Source organism: Pelophylax lessonae (genome assembly GCF_965119305.1).
Source record: "Pelophylax lessonae genome assembly, chromosome: 5".
NCBI classification, from domain to species: domain Eukaryota; kingdom Metazoa; phylum Chordata; class Amphibia; order Anura; family Ranidae; genus Pelophylax; species Pelophylax lessonae.
Window position 1 is genome coordinate 266621186 of NC_138772.1, and position 24573 is coordinate 266645758.

The window sequence follows — 24573 nt, forward strand, 5'->3', positions numbered from 1 at the left end:
ATGTGATGTATATCAAATACAGAATATTTTATTGCAATTATATTCAACTTCTGTTTTCATGTTAAGTTAAAATCTAAATATGATGTAAAACATGTTAATTATTTTGTTTACTACAATTTTTATTATTATAATTTTATTGTTAATTTTCCCAACAATTCTACAATATTTTGTTTACTACATGAAACCTTTATTGTGAAAAAAAAAAAAAAGAAGATTGATATGCTTAGGAGAAGTGCTGTTCATAATAGAGAGTGCCGCCTTAAGGCCATACCCCATGTTTAAGCATATACCTCTGGCAGCCTGCAAGGGCAAGAGCACTCCACCTTTCCAGGTCCCCAAGTGAACGCCACTCACATGTAGCCCAGTGCATTATTGTAATCTGTGTGCACTGGAAATGCCTGTAAAGTCTGTAAAGTACACACTCTGTGTTTTTCAGTATACAGTATGTTTTTTTTTAGTATAGATTCCTTGATGGTGATTTTTTTTTATTTTTGTTTTTTATATTGTGCTCAAACACACATGCGTGTGTGTGTATATATATATATATATATATATATATATATATATATATATATATATACATACATATACATACATACACACACACATACATACATAATGTATGCACTACTTTATGAACTGCACTGCAACTGCATCACATGGTACTTTTGTAGCATGCGACCCTGTGTGGGTCAGTGCAGGCAAAAGCACTGCTGGTAAATGTACTGTATTACCTGACCCCCGCAGCAGATCGCAAGGGCAGTGCAATTGGAATGTGGTGCAGGAAGCCACACAGGAATGTGGCTCTCCTGCACTGCATTCCAGTGTGAATGTGCCCTTATAAATAAATATAAACAAACATCTTAAAATGTATTAAAACATAGATGTTGTCAGTAGGGCAGTGAATGTATCAGTAGGACAGAAGTTGGTGTCAGTAGGACAGTGGAATGTATCAGTAGAGCAGTGGACGGTGTCAGTAGGGCAGAGGTTAGTGTCAGTAGGGCAGTGGACAGTGTCACTCAGTAAAACAGTGGATGATATAAGTACGGCAGTGGACTTTGTCAGTAGAGCAGTGGATGGTGTCAGGAGGATAGTGGACAGTGTCAGTACAGCAGTGGACAGTGTCAGTAGGGTAGTTGACGGTGTCAGTAGGGCAGAGATTGGTGTCAGTAGGGCAGTGGATGGTGTAAGTACAATAGTGGATGGTTTCAGAAGGACAGTGGATGGTGTCAGTAGAGCAGTAAACAGTGTCAGTAGATCACTGGACAGTGTCAGTAGGGTATAGATTGGTGTCAGGAGAGCAGAGATGTATAGTAACTAAGTAGAACTACTTCACTATGGTACTTAAGTACCGAAAGGCGGTATCTGTACTTTCCTAGAGTAGAATTTTTTTCTCCTACTTCCACTTTTACTTCACTACATTTTTTCGATGATTTCAATACTTCTACTCCGATATTGTTTTTTTTGTGCTGCATAGTTACTTGTTACTATTATAAAAATGACCACTGCCAGAACAGTAGATGGCAGGTTTCATGAAGCTCAAAACATGTGTATTATCAGCGCATACGAAAATAAGTGCTACTGTATGTATAAATAAAAGCTGCATTTGAAATAATAAAAAACAATATGATGCTCAAACTTTTGACTTCTTTCATTAATAACTACATAAAACAGTACTTGTACTTTTACTTTTAGTACTTGAGTAGCAGTTTTTTTTTCAAAACTACTGGTACTTTTACTTTCAGTACTTAAGTAGCAAAATTTTTAAAAAAACTACTTGCAAAACTTAAGTACAAAAAATGTTGAATACTTTAGTACTTCTACTCAAGTCACTTTTTGATCGAGCACTTCCACTTCTACTCAAGTCACTTTTTGATCAAGCACTTGTACTTTTACTCAAGTATGGGTTTCGAGTACTTTATACAACTCTGCAGGAGAGCCATGGATGGTGTCAGTAGAGCAGTGGACTGTGTCAATAGGGTAGTGGACAGTGTCAGTAGGACAGAGATTGGTGTAAGTAGAGCAGTGGATTTTGTCATTAGGGCATGGTGTCAGTAGGGCAGAGCATGGTGTCAGTAAGGCAGAGGATGGTGTCAGCAGGGCAGAGGACAGTGTCAGTGAGGCAAAGATTAGTGTCAGTAGGGCAGTGTACAATGTCAGTAGAGCCTGATGATGGTGTCAGTAGGGCAGTGGATTTTATCATTAGGGCAGAGATTGGTGTCAGTAGGACAGTGCCAGTAGATTTTTATTATTATTTTTTTTTTTTTACAATTTTTAACAGCCCTGTTGAAGTGGCTTTGGTAAAATATTAGGGGTCTAAACAGACCCCCAATGTCTCGCTTTTGGGACAGAGAAAGGGACTGAGGACAGATATTCCCCAGCCCCTTTCTCCGCAGCCTTAACTTCACTGGACAGAGGATGCATGGGAAGTACTCTGTGCTTAGCAGCCTACTATTGATTCACAATCTGAAGCATAGTAAGCATAGTAAATCCCCTCCCCCCCCCCCCCCCACCCGGCAGCAGCCGGCAGGAGGGGAAAGGAGAGAGGGAAGCCATCAGAGCTGCATGGAGCCTTCGTGGGGTGAATCAAGATAGGTGGCAACCCTGCCTCCCTCCGAGCTGGGCATCGCGGTCCAGGACAAAAAGGGGACTATTTAACCACTTTTGGGACAGGCAGAGTAATCTTCCAGAGCTTTTGCCTACAATTAAATTAAAGCCCTGGCCTGCCTCGGAGGACTGATATAAAGGATCCTGGGACTTTATTTAATTGTTGGGAGCCGCAGTGCGGTAGATCACTCTGCCTGCACCCAAAAGTAGTTAAATAGTCCCTTTTTCTGCCCCAGGTCCTTAACTAAACAAGAGGACCTGGGACAATTTTTGTTTTAAATACTGTAGCTGCAGAGTGGGAGTTGAATTGGCAGGTCCAGGCAGAGCAATGAGCAAGGGGTGATTAGGGTGTGTCCCAGGCACACTGAGTACACCCCGTGCGCACGCCTATGGTAATGCTCATTAATCCACTATATATGCAAAACATTGCCATTCTTTCTTAACCACGGCACACACTTGTGTTATAGCATACCACAAAAAAAAACAATTTAAAATATTTTGTGCTTAGCATTGCATTTAGAAATATAGAGCAGCACCTATTCTTTTGTGAGCTGAAGTGAATTTAGGTTTATTTACAACGAAATGAGAATAAATGGGCAGCCTAACACAAAACATCTCAACATAGAACATGTGTTTTGGCCTGAATAGGCCCTAAATAGTGAGAGACATGATAATGTCAACATTTCCAGCAATAAGATCAGAGGTAAAATATAACCCAATCAATTTCAACAGAAATGTTATGGTATGGTTTATTGTTTGGTTTTGAATACAACTACATAATTAAAGATAATACTGTAGCAGCTGAAATGTCAGTGGAACAAAAAAAAACATGTTTTTTTTACTTTAACCAATTATTCCATCTAAATCTAAATCTGTCAGTTTGAAACAGGTGAAGGAAAGTTATTACTCAGATATATACTCTTTTGTACAGTTTTGCATTTTTTTATGTGTCTGTTCTTTTGTTATTGGCAGAGATTTTTGAAAGCATAGGAATCCATGGACAAAGGTCTCTTGAAGGTCTAGCTATCTACACAGTAAATGTATATTCGCAGAAATAATTCACATTTTGATAAAGCTTTTTGGAAATCCCTATGCTATCTGATTGTCCTTCTGCACTTCAGTAGCCAAGCAAATAAAAGTATTTAATCTGTGGAAACTGTGCAAATCTCCAGTAGAGAACAGTTGTCATGAGACAGAAAAGCAAAGCAGAACAGATAAAGTGCTCAGCTGCCATCATTTTGACTTTCAGCTTCCTACTTTTAACTCTTGATGTTCAGACATTAAAATTAATAATAATATGAATAATAAGAAAAAATGTTAAGACTTATTTTTGAAACAAAGCATTTAGAAATCAAATGCAAGGTGAAAAGTTTGCAATTTCTGCATTTGGAGTGGAGACAAGAGTATTAAAATATATATCATTAGGGCAACACAGATACTGTTCAGCTTTCAGACTTCAAAATTGTAAAACATGCACTTATATGTAGTAAGCAGTGGATATGTGACTCATATTTGGACTATTAAGTAAAATTTGCAAAAATAAAACTATTTGGAGATTAGCGTCAAAAATTCCCTGATGCATGGTATGCAAGCATTTTCACTAGGCTACAATTTAAGTGGACAGGTTTTATTGTGAATTAAAAATTAAGTGTATGGCCAAAAACCAGAAAAAATATTGTACATACAAGATTGTGTACAATACACACTGTGTCAGCAGCTTTAGCAGGCCTAGTCTAAAATATAGAGACTAGAAAGGTTTTACTGGAAAAAAAAAATTAGGGTTTTAGAATTTAGAATATTTTACAGACCTGGTGCAGAATATGTAAGCCTTTTTACTAGGCCACAATTTCAGAAGGAAAGACCAGCAGCATGCCTAGGTTGAAGGACTACTGGGCATCTGGGATGTTTCACTCTTGTTTCATTAAAGAAACACGTTTGAAGGTTACTTGCAGGTATAACTGATGTACTGTAGAAATTTGAGTCCAAACTTAAGCCACTAAAATCCATGCAGTATCATAAAAAAATTTCTTCAAGCCTGGTGTTATGCCAGATAGGCATTTTTTATACGCTATCGAAGTAAGTTTAAGAAAAAAATTCAAGATAGAAAACGTATTAAGGGTATGCAGTGTTTGATTATGAATATGTTTTGAGGGAGTTTCATATGGAGAGATCAATGCAGCACTTGCTGCATTGTTCAATTGTGGAAATAGCCACCAATATACATACACCAATTGGAAGGTTCAGTAATATCTGCAAGTGCCAAGTCACGCAGAGATATTGGAAGTTGTAAAAAGGGTGAGTCTGGGTGGCTTGGGGTGTCAGATAATTGAGTTTATTAAGATGTTAAATTCTTGGAAGATGTGTTAAAGAACCTGAGCAGGATAGGTTAAGGAAATATAGAGCAATTTTATTCAAATCATTTTGAATAAATCATTTTTTTTCAAGGTATGGGGGTGTTTAGACCAAACAGGTATTTTGTGTTTAAAGGTTGAAATAACAGGGATCAGGTTATTTCAATGTTTTTTGTTAAAGCGGTTTTTACCACTCGACCTCCAGAAGATTTACCCCCTTTCATAACTAGGCCATTTTTTACAGTATGGCACTGGGTTACTTTAACTGACAACTGCACGGCCATGCAACAATGTACCCAAATAGAGCTTTTAGTTATATTTGATTACCACTGCGTTTTTTATTTTTTGCACTACAAACAAAAAAAAGACCAACAATTCTGAAAAAAATAAAAATGTTTTTTACTTTCTGCTATAAAACATATCCAATAAAACATAAAAAAAATCAAATGTCTTCATATATTTAGGCCAATGTGTATTCTGCTACATCATTTTTGGTAAAATAAAACCCAATAAGTGTATATTGATTGGTTTGCGCAAACGTTATAGCATCTACAAACTATGTGATATATACTGGACTTTTTATTTATTTATACTAGTAATGGCGGTGATCAGAGCCTTATAGCAGGACTGTGATATTGCGGCAATCAATCAGACATTAACTGACACTTTTGACGCTTTGTGGGAACCAGTGACACTAATACAGTGATCAGTTCTAAAAATTTGCAGTCACTGTACTAATGACACTGGCTGGGAAAGAGTTAAACTTGATAATCATGATTGGATGATCAAAGAGTTAAATGTGTGCCTAGCCAGAGCTTACTGTGTAGAGTGTACTGTGTGAGGTTATTTTACTAACGGATGTGATGCTTTTTATTCTCTGCTTTGCAGGGAAAGAAAACCCATCACTCCACCCCTGTCAGAAAGGAGCTCTGCCTTGTTTACATAGGCAGAGCTCCATTCTGTGTGTCTTCCCGATGATCGGTCGGTGCAGCCACACATCCATTGGGCGGCTCCTATTGTTTGGCTTCTGCTGTGACTAATCACAGCAGAGTGTGTGCTCCAGCGCCCCTTAGGCGGAAGTGCAGAATCACGTATATATATACAGTATATATATATACAGTATATATATATATATATATATATATATATATATATATTTATATATAGTATTGCACAGAGCAGCCCTGAACCTCCTCTTCTGTGGTCCCCCGCTGACGCTCTTTGCTCCTCCTTTTCTGCATCTGGCACCATAGCAAGTGATTGCTGTGAGAGTAGACAAACAAGCTCAATCCCTAGCTGGGCTGTGAATGTCCATTGACACACACACAGTGCAGCTCAGCCCCACCTCCTGCTCTCTGCTCATAGGATTTGACTTACAGCCGCAGGAGCCAATGACTCCAGCTCCTCTCAGCCAAGTTTGTAAGAGCGGGAAGAGAGAACAAAAGACTGGTAGACAGGGAGGATGGGCACAGCAAGTGGCAAAGTGTTTTTTACCTTAATGCATTCCCTGCATTAAGGTAAAAAGCATTTTACCTTTGGAACCAATTTAAGGCTAATTGTACCTCCACTCCTAAATATTCAAATTTGTCAGTAAGCTTCAAGAGACTTAATACAGAAGCCCAGGTCAATCACAGGATCCATGAAGAAAATACAGGTATTGTATTTATTCCTTTTCACTTTGAAACCAGAGTAACAGACAAACTTCTGGACTGTGTCCAAGATTGTTTCATGTGATTGTCCTGTGAATTCAATACATATATCAACATTTTGTCTGCATATAAGGAGACTATTCCCTCTAGTGTACCCACTGGGATGCTTCTGATTAATGAGGTCTGTCTGGTCATTTCTGCTAGGGGCTAAATGGCTGGAGTAATTTAAATTGGGGATAGAGGACAACCTTATTGCATTTACTATTGTATAGGAAATTAGTCTAATATAAATGTTCACTCTGGGGGCGTGGTCCCAACGGATGCACACTCACGTGTTTCAGCCCTATGTGGGCCTTAATCATAGCAAAGCAGAAGACACAGCAACACCTTTTAAAAATTCTCCCACTTATCACACAGGTATCATTCAGTATAATTCCCCTGACTACAGTCCCAGAAAAGCAGGCAGATTACAAATAACACATATAGTAACAATAATGTTTCAAAAAAAAAAAAAAAGAAAATGCAATGTGGAATTAAGATACAAAAGAAATATTGAAGGCTGAACGGACATCATCCCTCTCTCCATCCACATAGAGCAGGACAACGGGACTTCTGATGCCTCAGCAGTGGTACTTGATGAGCATTTTACATTGTCTCTTATTGTTACCCCTATTCTAGCGCAATAAATGTGCTTTTAACAAGATGATACATTCAGATGGTGCTTGTTCTTGTCATTTTGTCTGTTTTACCTGGAATGGTAGGAACCACGCCAGGAGAGGAAATTGGTCCATAATCATCCAGGCTCACCAACTGCAGGAACAAACAGACTAAGAGGACAATCCAGTGTAGTTCTGTGCACTCGTATACCTATTTAAATTGACCTTTCTTCTTTCTGTGACTTGCCATTTTTCAGCAAACCATGATGTTGACTTATTCCTTTGTAACTTAGATTTGCTTTGGAGAACCCCCCAACTGGCCTGTACTTATTCTATTCCTTGGCCATCTAATGCTGGCTGTCCCTGAGACTTATGCAAGAGCAACAATATAGCCAAGGATGCCTGGTTCTCCTGATATGCACCTATTCGGGTTATTTGTTCGGTTTATATCAACTGATTGCTGATTTTACTTTTTTTACTGTTTTAGTTGACTAACTGATTAAGCACTTTGGTAAATTGTCTACAATGAGTAGCTTCTATAGAAGCTGCAGCTGCCTGCTCAAGAATGGTCTGTTCACTTTTACGCCATGGGCTTACCCAAGGTTGTCCTTAAATAGGGTGTCCACCCTTCAGGGTTGCAGACTTCATGATGCCAGTCTGCCCAGATTTTGTTGGGGAGCTGCCACCAAGGAGGCTGCACTTCACTTGTGCTCTTATGTCAAATTTAAAAATCATGATATACAGTGTTAGAGAATTATGCTCCTCTTCAAACGTAGCAGGGTATGGAGGGAATTATATACTTCTAAGCCTCAAATTTTGATGCTCCAAGACACCAAGATATCTAAGCTCCCTACCTATCTTATTCAAGATTGGTTTCAGAGTATGTCTCCCATCAAAAGGGTGAAGGTGTAGCGATTGCTAACAAAAATTGCCCTATTGTTTCTGAGGAGCATCTAACAGATCCTGATGGCTGATATGCTATGGTCAAAGTTACACTATACAGTAGTCCACTAACTCTTGTTAATGTGTATGCTCCTAACTCCGGACAGGTTATCTTTCTGGGTGGTGCCATCTGCACGATACAAGACTTCTCTTCTGGGTTCTTGATAATTGGAGGGGACTTTAATCTCTGCATGGACCCATAGTTGGATACCTCTTCTGGCAAGGCCAACATGTCTGTAGCGGTGAGAAAGCACCTTTACAAATCCTTTCAAAGTTTGCTGCTGGTGGACAGTTTATGAGTGCTGCATGCTAATAAGGATTATACCTATTTTTCTTCTGTCCTCCAATCATATTCCCACTTGGATATGTTTTTGGTTGACCAAGGTTATTTATCTTCTGCTACAATACATCCCATTACTCTCTCTCACCATGCTACTGTTGGAATTAACATCACTCTACTCTGCAGTGGCCCACAAGTTTTTCAACCAAGGCAACAAATGTGCTGGCAAGAGCCCTCATAAATCAGTACCCTATATCAAATCAAGTACTGGGGATAAGCTTTAATATCCCTCACAGATTGACAAGCACTTTAAAGCGTTCTATCACTCTTTCTAAAACCGTGAGACTGGTGAAAGCGAGCTAGCCATGAAATAATGACCTGACTTATTGGCTGATTATTTCGTCAAAATCCAATATTCGAGTTTGTCACCCCAAGTGATACATGACCTGGAATGAGGCATCAAACCAGATGAAATTCTACACATGTCAACAATATGCTATTTGGAAAAAGCCTGGGTTTTGATGGGCTTACCAAGGCATACTTTTTTACAATTTTCTGAGGACATTTCCTGCCATCAATGATGTCCTATTTTAATTCTCTGACTAAAACAAAACAGTCCCTAGGAAGTTCTGCTGGCACATATAACGGTTTTCCCAAAGGAAGGCAAAGACCGTGCCTTATGCCAGAGCTATCACCAAACCTTTCTGTTAAATGTGGACTTAAAGGTTCTAGCTAAGATTTTTGCCAAATCACCTCAATGAGTTTTGTGCAATATTGTCAACAAGACAAAGTCAGTTTTGTCACAGTTAGAAAAGGCAGATTTATCCACTACTCTACACTGTTCTCTCTGCCTTGTCCCATCATCAGATACAGAAACATGATTTGATAGAATTGACTAGCTGTTCAAAGCACTCCTCTTACAAAGGCTTGGCTTTGGGAATAAAATGCAGGCTTGAATTTTCTGTACTCCATGAGAAACCTATTGCTCGAGTGAAAGTGAACCATGCTCTTTCCCCACCATTTGTCATTTTAAATAGAACTAGGCAGGGGTGCCTGTCCACTGCTGTCCTAATGTTGGTTGGATCCAAGGTTGGGTCCAATCCCAACATTGCAGGGGTGAAGATGGACTCCACATAACATAAACTTTCCGCATTCGTAGATGACGTTCTGTTCTTTGTTAGCAACCCTTGGGTGACCCTGCCTAATCTTATGCAAGAGCTGGAGGGGTTTCAAGATATTTAGAATTTGAAGATCAACCTAAGGAAATCTGTGATTGTGCCTTTTAATGTTTCTTGTGAAAACCAGTATGACATTTAAAGATTGTTCCCTTTTAAATGGCAAGACAACCAGATTACCTATCTAGGCATTACATTGACTGGTGACCTATGGGACCTCTACAAAGTTAATTTCCCACCTCTTTTGCAAGCAACGTGGAAAGACCTAAACACCTGGGACAAGGCACAATTTACCTGGCTAGGCAGGATAAACATCCTAAAAATGACAGCCCTTCCAAAGATTCTGTTTTTCTTTCAAATGGTCCCTATAAAACTACCTAAAATATATTTCTTTCAGATACATCACAAGTTCACTAGATTTGTTTGGAATGGCAAATCCCTTCATGTATCAAATACCCTTCTGCGTCACACTAAAGATAAGGGGGAAGGGGTATTTAGGTTTACTGGATCTTTCTCTGGATTACTATGCAAATGTGCTGATGCACATGTGGACATGGAAACGTTATGCCACAATCCAGCACATGAACCTTGGCTTGACAGCAATCGCGGGGGGTTGGCAGACTCAATATCTCCGATATCTTACTCTACCATGGCAATCTGGGATGGGTTAAATAAATGGCATAGATTGGAACCATTTCCCTCACCTCTTTTACCATTAGTGGGCTTTCCCTGGTTAGCCCTTGGTGAACACTTGGCCTTCTTTGAGCCATGGGGTGGCTCTGAAGAGATAGGATGCTTCCAGTTCCTGGAGGGTTCAGAGCTGAAATCCTTGTTAGATTTCATGAAATAATGGGGGATAACCCCATTAGACAGCTGGAAGTATATCCAGCTGCAGACCTTTCTTAAGAGTTTACGATGTAAGATGCGACCCTGAGATTCTCTTACCTAGTTTGAGGCTAAGTGAATTGACAATGAAAGCCATACACGACTGCTTTCTATGATATGCAAATTGCTGTTGAATCTTTCTACCCGCGGGGACCCTATCATATCAGAGAATGGGAGACAGAAATAGTCAGAGGCCTTCTTGGAGGTAGTGTAGATAAAATCACTACTCATATCTGTTGGTTCTAATATACAGGAATCCTGCTACAAATTCTTATCAAGATGGTATCAGGTCCCCTATAAACTGTCCCAAATATACTCATCAACATCCGCAAAATGTTACATAGACAGTTGCAGACAGAAAGAAACATTCTTACATAGTTACATAGTTTGTGAGGTTGAAAAAAGACATCAGTCCATCCAGTTCAACCTATGATGTGTGTGTGTGTTTGCTGTTAACCGTACATTGTATACCCCTTTATGTTGTGGTCTTTAAGGTGCTCATCTAATAGTTTTTTGAAACTATTGATGCTCCCTGCTGACACTACTACTTAAGAAAGAGAATTCCACATCCTTACTGCTCTGACAGTAAAGAACCCCTTACGTATTTTAAGGTTAAACTGTTTTTCCTTTAGTTTTAGTGCATGGTCACGTGTCTTATTGTATTCCCTTTCTCTGAAAAGTTTGTTCCTTATTCTAGGGTCATCACCAGTACAGTATTTGTACATTGATATCATATCCTCTTCAAGCGTCACTTCTCCACAGAGAATAATTTCAGTGCTTGTAGTCTTTCCTCATAGCTGATGTCCTCCATTCCCCTAATTATTTTTGTTGCCCTTCTCTGGACTCTCTCCAGTTCCAGCACATCCTTTCTGAGGACCAGTGCCCAGAACTGGACGGAATACTCCAGATGTGGCCGGACCAGAGTCTTGTAGAGTGGGAGAATAATCTCTTTATTTCTGGAGTGAATCCCCTTTTTTATACATGCCAGTATTCTGTTGGCTTTACTTGCAGTGGCTTGTCATTGCATGCCACTGCCAAGCCTGTTTTCCACTAGAACCCCCAGGTCCTTTTTCCTCTTAGATTCACCCAGAGGTTTCCCCCCTAGTGAGTAGCTTACTTTCGTGTTTCTGACGCCCAAGTGCATTACTTTACATTAAACCTCATCTGCCGTGTAGTTGCCCACCCCATTATTTTGTTCAGGTCCGCTTGTAAGGTTTCCACATCCTGCATAGAGATATTGGCATGATTAGTTTAGTATCATCCGCAAATACGGAGATTGTGCTAGATATCCCCTCCTCTAGGTAATTTATGAATAAATTAAACAGGATTGGTCTCAGGACAGAACCTTGGGGGACCCCACTTTTCACACCCGCGCAATCCGAGTACTCCCCATTTATCACCACCCTCTGGACTCTCCCCTGAAACCAGTTCTCTATCCAGGTACTCACCCTATGGTCCATGCCTACGTACCTTAGTTTGTACAGTAAGCATTTGTGGGGAACTGTGTCAAATGCCTTTGCAAAGTCCAGATACACCACATCCACAGGCCTTCCTTTATCTAGATGGCAGCTCACTTCATCGTAGAAGGTTAATAGATTGGTCTGGCAAGAAAGATTTTTCATGAAACCATGCTGATTACTACTAATAGTACTGTTTTCATTACTAAAGTCTTGTATGTAGTCCCTTAACATCCCCTCCAAAATCTTTCGGGATATATCTCGGCCCTTTTTTAAATATTGGTACCACGTTGGCTTTTTTTCCAAACAGCTGGCACCATACCAGACTTGTATTTTTTGAAGGCCTTTTCTTTAGTATTAATATGCATTTTTATGTTTGAATTTAGCCACCCAGGGTTTAGTTTTGCTCTTTTAAATGTATTTCCCTTTGGAATGCACTGGCCAATTCCTTTGTTTAGTATGCTCTTGAAGCACTCCCATTTTTCCTCCGTGTTCTTTGTTCCTAGGGTTCTATCCCATTTGATATTTTCTAGCAAAGAACGCAGTCTTGGGAAATTGGCTCTTTTGAAATTCATTGTCCTTATATTACCCTTGTGTTTCCTATTACTATGATTAATACTGAAACTAATTGACCTATGGTCACTGTTTCCTAAGTTGCCCTGTATTTCTATATCCGTGAGCAGGTCTGTATTGTTGGTAATCAGTAGGTCATTGTTCCTTGTCGGTGCGTTCACCATCTGACCCATAAAATTGTCCTGCAAAACATTTAGGAACTGCCGAGCCTTGGATGAATGCGTGGTTCATTCTGCCCAGTCTATATCTGGATAATTAAAGTCCCCCATTATAATGACATTTCCCATCCTTGCTTCCAATCCAATCTATGAAAGGAGGTCCGCCTCCCCCTCCTCCCTCTGATTGGGGGGCCTATAGCATACGCCCAATATTACTTTCCCCATAGTGCCTTCCCTTTGAAGTTCTACCCATAGGGATTCTACCTCGTCCATAGCTCCGTTATTAATATCATCCCTCATATTTACCTGTACACTGTTCTTAATATACAGAAATACCCCTCCCCCTTTTTTACCATCTCTATCTCTGCAATAAAGGGAATACCCCTGAATGGTCACCATCCAATCATGAGAGCTGTCGAACCAAGTCTCTGTAATCCCCACAAAATCTAAGTCCTCCTCATACATCCGCAGCTCCAGCTCTCCCATCTTGTTGGCCAGGATTCTAGCATTGGTATAAAAACCTCATAATTTTGACCGGATGCATACCATATCCTCGTTTGATGTTGTTTTTGGGCTGCTATTGTGATTTTTCCCCATACCCCAGGACTCTCCATCTCCCTCTGCCTATGTCATTGGTACCCACGTGTACCATGACAGCTGGGTCTTCCCCAGCCCCACCCAGTAATCTGTCCACCCGATCCGTGATATGCCGAAACCCAAGCGCCCGGTAAACAACAGACAGTTCGGCACTTACGGTCTTTGTGACAGATTGCCTTGTTTGTCCTTCTAATAATTGAGTCCCCTACCACCGGCACCTGTCTTTCCTTTCCCTTTCTCCCGCTCTCACTGCAGGAATTATTCCACTGGCAGCTAGGGGCGTCGCTCTGCTCCAGCAATGCTGGTCCCTGACTGGTTTCCCCAACACCACGCAATGGGGAGTATTTATTAGGGTGCTCAAACCCAGGACCAGCCTACTTGCCTTGTTCCCTTCTACCCATCCTAACTGTCACCCATCTACTCTGCTCTAATGCCTGCACCCTTGTATCTCCGCCCTCCTCTGTGCAGGCCCCTGCCTGCACCTGTCGGGTATGCTCCCAGCTCTCCTTCACTATGGAGATTCTTCTCAGTGTTGCCAGTTGCTTCCCTAGATTCAGGACATGAGCTTCCAGGGAAGCAAGGTGCTTACATTTTGTGCAGCTCGATCTCATGATCCAGGAACATATACATGCCACAAGATGTACACCGAATCGCATTTCCACACCTGCCAGGCATTTTACCCACTATTATTATTATCAGGCACTTACCTTCTTTCCGCTGGGTAAGGAGGCATTTCACCAGGTGGAGGGAACACCTTATCATCACCTTGATTTTTATTTGGATTTTTTTCACCATTTCCCACTACTTTGGACCACATTATTTAATGGACTTTCATTTTAGTGGTTTATTTGTTGGAGTCACATTGAATGTTTTTTAAGACCTCATTTATTGATTTAACACTCCATTCACCCATCACTGTGATATTTGGGTTTTCATCCTTTATTTTTTATATATTGTTCAATATATGATTTTTTCACCAATTTAGAAAAGCGCACCATCACCTTTAAACATTTACACTACATATCATCTGGTTGCAGCCTTTCACTCAATCAGCGCACCCCTTTCTTTCAACATTTTACCCACTAATCTAATCTGATGGGGATTCAGTAATTTAAGTCTGTCCTGTGTGGCTGTTTTCTAGCTTCCTAACTCTACTTTCTTACCCCTCTGGTACTCCCACCTTTGGTGGAAATGTCCCCTCATTAAGCCCTGTCCTGATAGTTATTCAAAACCTGATTACTAGAGTCATCTAACACCCACTAAAGAAACCCCCTCCCCCTTTGATTTTTCATGCCACACCCATATCTGTGGGCAACAACCGATCACTGATACCTCACCTCCTAAATGCTGGAAAATAGCCTAATACATTTGCATTGAAAATCCTTGGTTGTTCCTATGGTCAAAGACTGGCTAATGAAGGTACAAGGTCTCAACAATTATAAACAATTCTATACTATTTGAACCTTAGATTTCACGTCCCCTGACATGGACAAATACCGTATCTATTACAATGATACCATGAGTTTATATACACAAACCTTTGTCTCATACTGCTTGCAATAGGATTTTAGACTAGAGATAAGCTAAGCTCTTTCCTTACTTTCACCCTTTCTTGGTGGGGGATGTACCTCACTTCCTCTTCTCCGATGCCTTTTCTCCTCTCTTTACTTTACCTCATTTCTTACACAAACTTCCAATTTCTTCTGGGGGTTTATTGGAGCCCAAGATTAGGTTTTTCTGCAAGCTTTCACTGCATTAAACCTATGAAAGGCTTATTATTTACTATATTGGGACTGTTCCTTTCTGTTATTCCTCACAAGTATTTAAAGTGAGGGCTAATAAATAGGCTGCGTGTTTTTTGAAGCTTTGCTTCTCTGTGCAATGTGTTGTCTAATTCTGTTTTGTGCTTGTATTGTTACACTTTGAAACTAAAAAAATAAAGATTTATAAAACAAAAAGAGGCTAATATCCCACCTATGCTTAAATCCTTGAGGGATACAAGTACTAAGTTAATGGATCCACCATGTCTCATGGTCCAATCACTTTGTATGGCAGTCACCACCACTTTAACAAGTTTTTCCTATCTAAAAACTTAAATCTTGTTATATTGCCCCCACGGTTGTCCCTAAAATGGTGGGACACCATGGATAGTTGTTTCACATTGTAATTTGTAGTAGCAGTATAGTGTTCACCTATTGTAGCTCTGAGGAGGCAACGAGTGCAATGCACATATTGTAATGAGCATGCAGTACACAGGAGGGAATAAACATCATTCAATGTGCCACTATTAATATAATATTTATTAGGATAACTTCCAGTCACTAAAGACTGAATATCTGTTTTCTTCTGTATTTAAAGTGTTTGTTCCACATTTAAAAGAGCCCTTCTGTGATATTCACGTCCCAATACTTACCCAATACTAGGACAACAAAACAAGTTAGGGGACAAGACAGAGCCCAAAGTAGGGGCTCTATGGCTTAAAAAATGATACTCTTACCTCAGGACTTCTTGTATTGATGGATTTGAAAAAAGAAATACAATTATGATCACTACCTCTGTACATTCCATGGAATAAAATATCACAAAATAGATGCCCTGTCTAGAACATCTGCAGCATCTATTTCTAGGGTCTTGTAGATTTTCAGATGTCTCCACCAAAAGGTTGAATCAGAGGCAGGATATTATCCTCTTTTTAAAATGAATACTGGTCTGGGTTTGGGAACACTATGCCTCGGCTTTCAATCTCCCTTATGTATCCGTTTTCTATTTACATTTTCTTTTTTTATAGAAACATTATTGTTTCTATATATATATATGTTACTGTATTTGTATTCTATCTGCCTCTCTGGGACTGTACCTGGCAAAATGATACTTAACCACTTGCCCACTGGGCACTTTCACCCCCTTCCTGACCAGGCCAATTTTAGCTTTCAGTGCTATCGCACTTTGAATTACAATTGCGCTTTTTCATAGTTTTTTATAAACTTTTGCAACCAGATAATATTTCTCCTTCACTAATGTGTGCTGATGAGGCAACACTGATGGGCATTGATGGGCACTGATAGGCTGCACTACTGGGCACTGATGAAGTGGCACTGATGAGGCTGCACTTATGGGCACTGACAGGCGGCACTTATGGGCACTGACAAGTGGCACTGGTGGGTACTGGTAGGCGACACTGGTAGGCACTGGTAGGCGACACTAATAGGTGACATTGATGAAGAGACACTGGTGGGCACTAATTGGCAGCAGTGGTGGGCAATGAGTGGCAACAGTAGTGGGAACTAAGTGGCAGCAGTAGTGGGCACTAAGTGACAGCATTGGAGGGCACTAATTGGCAGCCATGTTGGGCACTGATTGGCAGTAGTGGTGTGCACTAATTGGCAGCATTGGTGGATGCACTTTTGCAGAAGCCGAATATCAGCTTTTTATTCCTCTCCTCCACAGTGGACAGTGTCCTCTGACAGTGTAAGAAGGAGCGGTTTAGAGAGCCGGTAACTGGCTTCTGTTGAAATTATAGGACACAGCTGATCACATGGTAAAAAGCCACTGATTGGCAGCCGGCACGCAGGAGGCACGATCACGGGAAGCCGTCCAGAAATGGACGACCACGATATAGCTGTCGTTTGGCTATAGCGTGGTCAGCAAGTAGTTAATCTACCCCCATATTTTAAAAGGAGCGTTACTTTGTCTTCTGCTTTGCTATAATTAACCCCCACATAGGCCTGACAAGTGTGAGCATGGAAGCATGATTGTTACTTTTATCCTGTATTAAATAAAGCATTTCTGTTTCCAAAGTGCAGGAGCCACTTTGCCTTTACAAATGGGATTTACAGCTAAAGGGAGCCTATTTGAAACACTGCTTACTTGCTCAAGAGTACATGGTTGACCGGGTTAAGTGGTGGTATGTTGTTTAACTGAATTACACTGATAACTATGCAGGCACAGCTTAGTGTTCAATTCTGCATATGCACAGGAGTTATGCCATCCCAGCCTAGCCAGTCAATAAGGCCAAAGACTCCAGGCCCACAAAAAGACTGGGATAAGATGAAAATTCCAGCAAATCCTTAACAAATCCTTAAAATGTAACAAAAGGCAAACCTTTTCATTTTATTTATAGATAGAATGGGGAAAGACAGACCCTTTGCTGAGTTTTTATTGCTGCCTGTTTCCCTGTTTAGGAGATTGGCTGCTCGGTTTAAGCAAGTTACCATTGTCAAAAAGATAGTGTTAGGCCTGCTAGAGATGCCAACCGCTCCTCCGGTTTCCTGACCAGTAATCTGGTTATCCCGGTATCAGGTGGAGGAGCGCATAGGGTCTTGCAGCCAAAATATCAGTACCTCAAATGATAGTGCAACCAGTGAACTCAGGGAACAACAAGTAAGACAAGGACTCACAGTTAGGAGTAGGTCGGGAGCCAGACCCCAAGGGTGCGAAGTCCAGTAGAATGATCCAGAGTGAGCCGTGTTCGGTAACCAGAGTCAGTACAATCCAAAGGGGTGATCCGAAGAGTAGTCAAGAGTGAGCCGTGTTCGGCAACCAGAGTCAGTACAATCCAAAGGGGTGATCCATAGAGTAGTCAAGGTCAGCAACAAGACATAGCACAAAACCAGCAGACAAGCAGGAAGCAAAACCTATACTAAGGCCTCAGCAGGAAGTGGAAGGGGGTATTTATGAAACATAGGATTAGGTAACTGACAACAGCTGTCCACTGGGTGGAGCAAGAATCTAATACCAAAAGGTAGCTGATAATGAGAAGCTTGCTCAGAATAGGACTCACCCTGTGGCCCAGGCAGCAGGGAGACAACCCAGAATACTTCAGAACACCAGATCGACTCCCGGCCAAGGTGTGACAGATAGAGTGTGAGAGAAAATCCACATTTTTTGAGTTTTAACCAGAACAAAAGTCGAGGGTAAATCTTCCAGTAGGGATACCTGTGTCCTCACCACTTTAGCAGATTTTCTCGAACTGGGGACATCATGTCAGGTCCCCTGTGGCCAGGTGGCGATGGCACCCTGTTGGAGGCAGGGGTGCACCGCAAGGTAGTGAACCCAGTAGCTGACTGCTGCGGATGGACAGAAACGTGAGCCCAAGATTCCCCAGGACGCAGAGTCTAAGACCCAGCAGGTGTTCACCAGAGCCCTTAGTGGTAAAGATGGACTTGGCTGCAGCTGGGCCCAGGTCGCGGCCCCTGGGGTCCCCCGGGTCACCCTCTGTAAGGAGAGAGGGGAAGCAGCCACTCAGGACACAAGGGATAGTGATGGGTAAGCCGAGGTCGGGGCAACAGGCAGATGAGGGTAACCAATGGACAGGCCAAAGGTCACGGTCACAGGCAAACAGGAGTAGTCAGAGACAAGCCAAAGTCGGTACACAGAAAGGTAGATCAAGCACGCGGCAGACAGGAACATGAACTAACAAACACTGTTGAACAGCAAAGCAGACCTGCATTGCGCTGGTTAATATAGACTTTCTGGAATGGCCTGGGGTGGAGCCAAACAGTGAATAGAGATGATAAAAAGCAGCCAGAAGTAGAGTCTGGCCTCTTTTTTTTTTTTTTTCAAATAAATTTTTTTTTATTGAAAATTTTTCCAAATAACAAATTAGCAAAGAATACAGTAACGACAATTCAAAAGGTTGAATATAGTCTGCAATGAAACAAGAGATCTAAAATACCAGAAGTATCAAATCCTATAGCAAGGGGGGGGGGGGCTTGGGTATGATAACCTCAGGTGGGGGGTAAAGGTGAGAGGAGGGGGGGTGAGGGGTGATGGGAGTAAGGACTATTGAAGGGGAAAAGGGAAGAGAGAGGGGTTAGGGTGACAGGTAGGGCGAGTAAAAAGAGGGTGGGGGGAGGTAAGGTAGGGTCAGGTGGGAAACCTATAAGAATACTCATGGGAAGCACAGTCATGTCCGATGAATAACAATTCTAGCCCAAAGTATGGCAATCCTGGGGTACCAAGTATAGACATAAAGACATGCACGACACTTCCAATAAGACTCTGCATCCTAAACGTGTGTAGTACTGGTGCACGAGGAAGGCGCACCCATACCGTAGGGCACGGCAGTGTTGAGGCACTCAGGCTAAAGTATCTCACATCAATAGATAGTTGTATTTAAAGGTCATCTCAGACTCAAAGGGGGGAAGCGTTTGGGGGCAATAACAAATCAAACCGAAAGGCACTGCGGAATGGCAGGTGTAGAGAATTGGGTAGGCGTCCAGGCGGTGGATGAAGAATTGGAGGAAGCTGCGTTAAAAAGGGAGTCAATCCAGGATGAGCAGGAGTAGGTCGGGTATGTAATAGAGATGTAGGTGTTCCATTTCATGTAGAATTTGTGTGTAAGGCCAATGAAGATATGAGCATCGATGGAGTCTCTATTGAGAAGCTTCATAAGTTCAGAAGTAACCTCTTGCAGGGTGGGAGGGCTGTAATTAATCCAGTTATGTAGTATGGCTCTTCTGGCTAACATGTAAAGGGTCGACAGCCATGTTCATTTGCAGCAAGATTTGCGGTTTGGGCTTTGTCCAAGCCCAGTGAACGGCCATCTAGATAACCAAATAGCAGTATAAGCGGGTGTCCAGTTGGTGTAAGACCCGTGATCCATCGGGCAAAAAGTTCCACCTCTGTCCAGAATTTCGAGGTGGCGGGACAAAACCAAAACCTGTGAGATAAAGTTGGTCTATTCGTCAAGCACCATGTACATTGTAACGGAGCATTAGCGGTAGGGGAAAAAGTAAAGGGAGCATATGCCCGGTGAACGATCTTCAGTTGCTGTTCCTTCCAAAACTCATTTGTGATGATTGAGCATGTAGATCGGTATCCTGCCAGAATGCAGTACGGAAGGTTTGCAAAGTGGAAGTCTCTTTCCCAAGGTGATGAAAGAGGCAGCGCTTTTTGCAAAAGCCGGTGACGTTGAAGAGGCTTGTAGATGTTTGAAATGCTTGGCTTGGGGATGCTCACGAGGGCATCCAGTAGAGAAGGTTTAAAGCTCTTGGCGATATCACGACAGAGATGGGTAGCAAAATCAATGGCCTGGTGAACATGGAGAAAGTCAGCAAGCGGAATGTGGAACCTTGAGCAGATCTCCTGCAGTGGTAGAGGCCGTCCCGATGACATATCAAACAATTGGGCAAAGTTCCTTAGGTTGTGCGAAGGCCAGTGCAAGAATGAAGCATATTGGAGTGTTTGATGGAACAGAGGGTGACCTACTATAGGCAGGTATTTTGTGATTTTGGAAGACAAGTTCAGAAATTTACAAGTTTCTCTCCAAGCAATTATAGTGTCTCTGAGGAGCAGGTTGTTTTTGAGTGTAACAGGCAAAGCTGAAAGGGAGCAGTGCAGGAGGGCTCCCAGGGTGAATGGGGCAACCATTTGTTTTTCGATATCAAAATTAGAAAAGTGGGAGTGGCCCGACACCCAATCCAAACCTATTCGGAGAAGACAGGCTATATTATAGAGTCTGATGTCGGGGATGTTCGCCCCACCCTCACCCCTCGGTAGAGACAACTTCTTGAGAGATATTCGAGGTCGTTTCCCCCTCCAGAGGAACTTTTGAAGTGAGCGATATAAGAGTTGAGTGTCTTTGTGTTTTAATAACAATGGAATCGTTTGTAAGGGATAAAGAAGTTTTGGGAAGCACATCATCTTGAAGAGATGACACCTACCCAGCAAAGATAATGGCAACCCAGACCACGCCTCCATCTTTTTGATAATATCCCTAAGCACAGGTGGAAAATTCAAGGTATATATAGAAGAGGGGGTTTTACCTATGTTAATTCCCAGATATTTTATGTGGCTATTAGTAATCTTAAATACAGACTCCGACGCCCAGGAAGGGGGATTTGTTCGTCCAAGAGGCAGTATTTCGCTCTTGGAAAAATTAATTTTCAACCCCACGCAGGAGCGAAAGGTAGTGAAGATGTCATGGATCAGAGGGATGTCTTTGGCTGGATTCGAGGTGAAAATGAGAATATCATCAGCAAACATTGCCGACCTCACCTCCTGATCTCCCACTCGCACTCCGTGAAGACCAGGGTGGGCCGTCAACAATCGGGATAACGCCTCGATGGCCAGATTCAATAACAGGGGGGAGAGGGGGCAGCCCTGGCGGGTTCCCTTAAAAAGGGGAAAGGGAGAAGACTGGTGACCATTCGTGATGACCGTGGCAGTAGGGGCAGAATACATAGATTTTATGAGATGCAGAAAAGGCCCTTCGAAACCCAGTCTCCCCAGCACTTTAAAAAGCCATGTGAAATTGACATTGTCGAAGGCCTTCTCTGCATCTAGCGTGATAATGGCCATGTCATGTAGTGTGTTAGATTTTGCCATCTCTAGTACGGATAGGACCTTCCTGATGTTAGAGGACGCAGAGCGTCCTTTCGTGAATCCTGCTTGGGCTGGGTGAATAATGCCTGGCATTATTTTCGCCAGTCTGTTTGCAATGATCTTTGAGAGTATCTTGGATTCTAGGTTTAAAAGGGAAATGGGTCGGTAGGAACCGGGTTCCAGAGGATCTTTGCCCGGTTTTGGAATTAATTTAATATGGGCTTGAAAGCCAGAGGGCAGGTAGGGACCGCCATTTAAGATATTTTGATACACCGAGGTTAAGGTCGGGGAGATTAGGTCCGATGTAAGTTTAAAGAAATCTGAGGTGTATCCATCCGGGCCGGGTGCTTTGCCAGGGGATAGAGTGTGAATAGTGGCGGAAACCTCTGCATTTGTGACAGGGGCATTAAGGTCTGATAAGGCTGCAATGTCTATCCTGGGGAGCGAAACGCCTTCCAGGAAAGCGTTTGCTTTCTGTAGGTCAATATGTTCCTGTCCATACAGAGAGGAGTAAAAATCATGCATCGTCTGGGAGATGGCCTCCTGTGATGAACAGAGCTCGCCCCTAGAATTTTTGATGGAAGCAATGTGCGTCGGGGTGTATTGAGTTTTACAAAGCTGTGCTAGTAATTTCCCCGATTTATTACCAAATTTGTGTAATGCCAGGTCCCGAAGAGAATGACGGAAACATTCAGACATTTCTGCCCAGTGGTCGAAGTCACGTTTAGCTTTCTTCCACTCAGCTCTGTGAGTAGGTGTATTAGACTGAGAAAGGTTCGCTTGTGCCCGTCTTAAAGTGTCGCTGGCTTGGCGGAACCGGGCAGTGGTTTTACGTTTATAGGCCGTACTAAAGGAGATAATGTGACCTCTCAGTACCGATTTTCCCGTTTCCCACAGGAGCGCCGGGTCATGGGCATGTTGAGCGTTTGTCGCTCAAAAAGTCCGTCCAGACTTTTTTCAGAAGGGACTGCAAATCAACATTATTGGCCAGGAAGGAAGGGAACCGCCAAATTCTAGTAGGGTTGGGTGGGTGGTGATCGGAGTACATAAGAGACACTGGAGCGTGGTCTGAGATTGCCATATCCCCAATTAGGGGATTGGAGGACCTCTGGAGGAAGACGTGATTGCAAAAAAAGTAGTCAATGCGTGATAAGCTGTCGTGAGGGTGGGAAAAGAATGTATATTCTCTGCCTAATGGGTTGGCTTGGCGCCAGATATCAGTCAGGTCTAAAGATGCCGCAAAATCTGGTAGGTAAAGCGGCTGTGACTGCTGGGGGGAAGGTTTGCCCTTATCCTTAGATCTGTCTTCTAGGGTATCCATTACGGAATTAAAGTCCCCCCCACCAAAAGAGGGAGGTGGACCATGGGGGCTAGGGAGGCGGTAAGAGACTGAAAGTACGATTTGGATGGGGAATTCGGGGCGTACACATTTGCTAAAGCTAGAGTGGTGTCCCTAATCTTAAGGATTAAAGTGAGCAACCTGCCGTCAGTATCAGTATGTTCTGTGACAATTTCACAAGGTAGGTCTTTATTAACCAGTGTGATAACTCCCGCCTTATGATTTACCGCCGCAGATCCGCGTACCTGTCCTACCCATAGTTTTTTCATACAGTGAAAATCTGAAGCCGGCAGGTGGGTTTCCTGCAAAATAGCGATATCCGCCTTTAATCGTTTCAGATGACGTAGTATCGCCATTCTCTTATGGGGGGAACGAAGCCCCTTGACGTTCCATGATATTATCTTTACATCAAGGAGGATCAAAAAGGAGGAGTATGCATAGTTGTTTGATGAGCAAGATTATAGGGAGGGGGGAGTCTGCGAGATGCAAATGCTTAGAGTGAGTGCCTATTAGGGTCACCGAGCCTGTCTTCTGCCGAGATAGATGTGGATAGGTGTTCCCAACAAAAATTGAACATGGAAATACAATAAAAAGTGAAATAGCTGTAAACAAACATACCAAAGAAGTCTGGGACTTCGCTTTCTTCCTGACAAGCTGCATCTCTCCTGCACGGCGTTACCGGAATCAGCAGAAATAGGGCCAGCTCCCGCGACACAATCTGCATGTGGGAGAACCAGGAGTCGCAGGGTCTCTATAAATGAGCTTGATGTTTTCACTGAGACCTGTAGCGAACCTTAGCATCATCCCGTCTGGAATTGAGGATGGCTTCAATGAGGCTTGACCGGTAAGGCTATGTGGGGGGAGATGCTGGTTGCAATCAGAAACAGAGTAGGAAAAGAAAATATTAAAACAGCAAACAATAAAACACTAACATAATCACACAGCAGGTATGAACCTAGTAAAGCCAAGTGAAACTTTATGATAAACCATGAGTAATACCCCAGGAAGAGAACAGATGGGGAAGGATACCAATGCCCTCATAACGAGAACACGGGACCACGGTGTAGATTAGGGTTCATCCGGGCACATTCCCAATACCAGTAGCTATGTACCTGGGGGGTAATGAAGCAAAAATCTGGCGACCGACACAACCCATCCGGGAGAGTTTGGTTTGTGCTGTCAGCGCTGGCGGTCTCCATTGGATCTGTGCGCATATCTTGCCCTTTTAGAGGAATCCTTCCTGGGAGTGCGTGTGTCCCTGGCTCCCAAAGACGGGGAGACTGGGAATGAATCTTGGGTCTCCATAGCAATTTGCATGTGTGCTTGGAGGAAATCAGATGCCTCATCAGAATGCATGAAGGACTTGGAATCTCCTGCCGGAGTATTGAAACGCAAGGTCGCTGGATAGGCCAAAGTGAATTTAACTCCTTTGTGGTACAGTGCGGAACAGAGCGGCTGAAATGCTTTTCGTCGCCTTGCGACGTCTTGTGAATAATCCGCAAATAATAGCAGTTTGTGGCCCTCCAATTGCAATGCTTTGGCGTTGCGGTACGATTTAAGAATGGCGTTCCTGTCAGCA

At 42.4% G+C, this 24573-nt stretch overlaps 1 long non-coding RNA gene across 1 annotated transcript in view; it reads right to left on the reverse strand.

The window, feature by feature from the left end:
• Window positions 1–24573, reverse strand: part of LOC309557141 — an 891454-nt gene that overhangs the window by 197987 nt on the left and 668894 nt on the right. The window lies entirely within an intron of this gene.